This window comes from Alosa sapidissima, chromosome 3 (genome assembly GCF_018492685.1).
Source record: "Alosa sapidissima isolate fAloSap1 chromosome 3, fAloSap1.pri, whole genome shotgun sequence".
Lineage (NCBI taxonomy): Eukaryota > Metazoa > Chordata > Actinopteri > Clupeiformes > Clupeidae > Alosa > Alosa sapidissima.
This window is the reverse complement of record NC_055959.1, coordinates 8,346,933-8,351,932: the sequence shown is the minus strand read 5'-3', so window position 1 is coordinate 8,351,932 and position 5,000 is coordinate 8,346,933. Positions and strand designations below refer to the sequence as shown.

At 50.0% G+C, this 5,000-nt stretch overlaps 1 pseudogene; it reads right to left on the bottom strand.

Moving 5' to 3' along the window:
- Nucleotides 1–5,000, bottom strand: part of LOC121704771 — a 144,363-nt pseudogene that overhangs the window by 28,058 nt on the left and 111,305 nt on the right.

Here is a 5,000-nt window from a genome sequence, read left to right as displayed (position 1 = left end):
TGTCATACTAACCTCATGCATTTCTATGGAGGATTTTTTGAGTGCTGTGTCTCCTCATTAGAAAGTCTCTGGTGTAAGTACACGAGACTACAAATGTTTTCGGCAGTGTGTGTGTGTTTGGAAGTGTGTGTGTTCGGGAACTGTGGTTAGCGCTAACAGGAAATGTCTTACTTACACACACACACACACACACTCACGTGTCACTATTGAGTTTAAACAAAAGCACAACATACTGGTTCTTGCATACTACTGGGGACCCATTACAGGGGGCAAGGTTTATGAGGACTGTGGCTCACCTCTGGGGCGATATAGTCTGGAGTCCCGCAGAAGGTCTTGGTGGTCACACCATCCAACATGTTCTCTTTGCACATCCCAAAGTCGGCGATCTTGATGTGGCCTTCACAGTCCAGCATCACATTGTCAAGCTTTAGATCCCTGTTGGTGACCCGAGAGCGGGGATGGAGGAGGGAGACGTGGAGAAATGGGACATTAGAAATACATGCATCCCAGAGTGGCTGGATGAATGTGTGCGCGTGTGTGTGTGTGTGTGTGTGTGTGTGTGTGTGTGTGTGTGTGTGTGTGTGTGTGAGAGAGAGAGAGAGAGAGTATATATGTGTGTGTGAGAGAGAAAGAGAGACAGAGAGAGAGAGTGTGTGTGTGGAAATGGGACATTAGAAATACATGCATCCCAGCGTGGCTGGATGAATGTGTGCGTGCATGTGTGTGTGTGCGCGTGTGTGAGGGAGTGAGTGAGTGAGAGACAGTGTGTGTGTGTGTGTGTGTGTGTGTGTGTGTGTGTGTGCGAGAGAGAGAGATAAATAGAGAGATGTGTGTATGTGCGTGTGTGTGTGTGCGCGTGTTTATGAGAATGTGTGTGCTTGAGTGTTGTTGCTGTTGACAGGAGCACCTTAAGCGGGGCTGGCCGAGTTTTGGCAGTGAGAGAGAGAGAGAGAGAGAGAGAGAGAGAGAGAGAGAGAGAGAGAGGGAGAGAGGGAGAGAGGGAGGGAGAGAGAGAGAGAGAGAGGGAGGGAGAGAGGAGAAAAGCAGTGCTGTAAACTATTCATGAGCGCTGTCGCTTTGCTGGAGGAGCGTCCCCGCATCGCCAGGCTGGAGCCCAGGGCCCTTTTCCAGCCGGCTGGGCCGCGGGTGGACACACGCTCACTCTCCCTAGCCCCTCTAACCGCTCCAAACTCACCCTGGGCCAACTCAACCACAGAGCGCGCAGACCGGCAGGGAGGCCAGCAGATCTGCTGTGAGCGGACGCTAGTTATTTCAGGTATTTCACGCTGCATCTTTTTGGGCTGGGCAGAGGCAAGACATCGGTCCCTTAGATATGTTCCTGGCTTCCACCACTGTGCCCTTGAGCAAGGCACTTAACGCTGAGTTGCTCTGGGTAGAATGGCCCTTGACATATGTAAGTTGTTTTGGATAAAAGCGTCTGCTGATATGAATAAATGTAAATGCAAAACGCAAACACACAATACAAAACTTTTTGTGAGGTGGGGAGGCTATGGTGACCCTTCTTCTCAAGGTGTTTTTTGCGATGTCCAGAAATGTCTTCCGCATGAAGGAGACAGCCCGAGAGAGAAAGCTACACATCCTTTTGGGGCGGAGGAGAGGGTGGAAGAAAAGTGAGAAGGAGGAGGGAGGAGAGGAAGAGAGGAAAGGTAAGAAGGGGAGAGGAAACTGAGACCAGAGGGAGAGAGAAAATGGGAGAAGACAAGAGGAGAGGAAAAGAGAGGAGAGGAGAGGAGAGGAGAGAAGGGGATAGGAGGGGAGAGAAGAGGAGAGGAGAGGGGAGGGGAGGGGAGGATGGGAGAGGAGAGGAGGGCAGAGGAGAGGAGAGGAGGAGAGAAGAGGACAGGGGAGAGGAGAAGAGAAGGTTGGTAAGCAGAGGAGAGGAGAGTAGTTGACAGGCCCAGCTGTGCAGTCAGTGGCAGTGGACGAGGGAAGGTGAGAGACAGACAGAGCCAAACAGCTGCCTCCTTGATGCAGCTTCACTGTCAGCTGCTGTCTACCTGATGGCCCTTCGGGTGCTAGCAGTGGGATGTCTGACTGTGTGTGTGTGCATGCATGAGACAGAGAGAGAGGGAGAGGGAGAATATGTGTGAATTAGAAAGAGAGAGATAACTAAAAGTAAGCATGTGTCTCCACTTGAATCTGTGATGTGAACATAAACACAGGTCTGTGGGAGCAAACAAGAGTGAGAGCGAGAGAGAAAGAGAGAGTGTGTGTTGTGTGTGTGTGTGTGTCTGTGTGTGTGTGTGTGTGTGTGTGTGTGTCTACCCATCAGGGGCAGTGCCACGGCTGGGAGGGTATGTCACAGCGCAGTGCATCACTCTACCCAAGCCCGTCGCTCCAGTCCCACAACCCCCTGTCCCCGTGCCACACAGCCTCTTAGAGGTGGGGGCTTTTTCATTCAGGCAGACAGTTGGGCAGCCCAGTGGTCCTCTTACCTGTAAATGATGCCCTTCAAGTGCAGGAAGAAGAGGCCGATGGCAATCTCAGCAGCATAGAAGCTGTAAAAGAGAGAACACACACACACACACACACACACACACACACACACACACACACACACACACACACACACACACACACACACACACACACACACACACAGCATTGTGAGGACATGAGTGCTCACAATAGTGGACTTTTCCAAGGCTGGATGTAACTACACAAAGTTGTGCTGATCATCAGGGAACATCTCAATATCTTAAAAGGACCGATAATGAGGAATGGCAATGCTGTCAACATCACTTTTATTTTATATTTTATTGATTTAGTGACGGATTTAGTGAATGACTGAATGACATCTCTTATCAAATCATCCCTTTTCCTATGAGACTCAATATCGATCCTTATTATCCAGTTCAACGACGGCACACGTTATTATACGGGCATGCTGATTCAGTTCTTGACTGACTGTGGAGTGAGATGGAAATAAATGAGACTAGGTTGCTTTCATCACTACGGCTATGTTGTTGGTGTAAATGACGCTGTTCAATATTTGAGGGCGCAGCTGTCTGGGATGTAACAGCGATCCTTTGGAGGGGAGGGTTCCCACAAAAACTACAGTAAGACGGTGGCACGACCGGAATTCCCCTCATCAGAGGTGAGGTTGGAATGGTACAGTCATCCGGACCATCTTTTATTAAAACAGCCATGCAAAGGAATCTTTTATTCATCACTTTGCTTGTTTCCCTTGTCCCACATAGGCTTGTGCAAGCTTGAGGAATATCTGCGAGTTATCGCTCGGCAACTGCTGCCGAGAGACAAATAAATAATAAAGAAAAGGGAAAAAAAGGCAGGCAGCCTAAGCTAAATATCAAGAGATGACTTTTCCGTTCCAGCTCCCGCTTCAGATTCTCCCAGCCCTAACTCCTGGCTATCAGCACAGAGAGAGGAGAGAGAGAACAGAGGAGAGATGGAGGAGAGGGGGAGGGAGAAAAAGAGAAACAGAGAGAGAGAGAGTGGGAGAGAGAAACACAGAGATGGAGGGAAGGAGGGAGTGAGGGAGGAAGAGAATATGTGTGTCAACTGAAAAGGAAGAAAACCTCATTATTAAGCAAGCTATTCTCTGTGACAACAAATATAGGCAATCTTATTATAATCACAATATACCATGACAAAAGCCTTCTCCCTGCAGTGCTGGCTGCATTTGAACTCCCATAAATACCCGTGTGTATGCGAGCGTGTGTGCGGATGCGAGTGTGTGTGTGTGTGTGTGTGTGTGTGTGTGTGTGTGTGCGGATGAGCCTGAGCGTGTGGGAAGCATACACTACTCCTCTCGTCCTCCCCCTCCTCCTGTCTAAAGCCGTACGCCAAGGAGTTTGGTCCAAAAGGTTTGACGCGAAAAACAACTGTCAGTCAAGTGTCCATTCATTTGCTGGGTGTGTTGTTGATGAATGGAAGGCTTTACCTCAAATAAGCCCTGCTTTGACTCACCCCCCCCGACCTGACCCCCCCCCCCCCCAACGCCAGAACCACCTCACCCTGATGACACCTCATTGGTTTGACAAAGGGCAAAACGACAAGTCAAGGGGCGAGCCCATCTACAAATGAGCTGCATCGAGAAGAGAGGACGTGGAGGAGGAGAGGATGGAGAGATGGAGAAGAGAGGAGAAAATGAAGAGGGAAAAGCCAACGACAACAACAACAACAACAACAACAACAGCAACAGCAACAATAACAAGAGCAGCCTTCATCTCTCGGGGAAGGAAAGCAAAGGTCACGACCGTCACTGGCATGGACATACCTGCTCTGATAAGATCAACAGGAAACACCAGACCTCTCCTTCCTGCTGGGATCTTTCTGCCTTCCAAATGGGCACAGGCTAACTGCTATATCACTGATCCCATTTAACACACAAACTCTCTCTCTCTCTCTCTCTCTCTCTCTCTCTCTCATCCTGACACAGTGGCATCCACTGGTCTGGCAGCTCTCTCTCCGAGGGGCGTGTGAAAGGGACATAGCTCTCCCAGGGCCTTTGTGTTCCACGCGGTAGCTGGTTGCGGTGCTTTTAATTGAAAACAAACAGTGCCAAACTAGCTGGGGAGAGTGAGAGTGACAGTAGGGGGAGATCAGGCAAATGGTGTTTTCTCTTTCTTTCACACACACACACACACACACACACACACACACGTCTCCTTCCTCGTCTATGGAAACGGAAAGCAATTTTCGTCTGTGGCCTGAGTCTCAAAGCTGAAGGCTGAGGGAAGAGCAGGGGAAGGCCACACCTGAAGCTTGTGTGTGTGTGTGTGTGTGAGTGTGTGTGTGTGTGTGTGTGTGTGTGTGTGTGTGCATACACTGAATCCAGTGCTGAGCTTACATTGAGCGCTCACGTCAGCTCATATGCGCTTGACTGCACTTAGTCCTGTGGATGTCTTACTGCTAACTGAGGGAGGGGGGGGGTAAAGGGACACAGATGAAGGAAGGGAGAGAGGGAGGGAGAGAGGGAGAGAGAGAGAGGGGGAGGGAGAAGAGAGGAGAGGAGG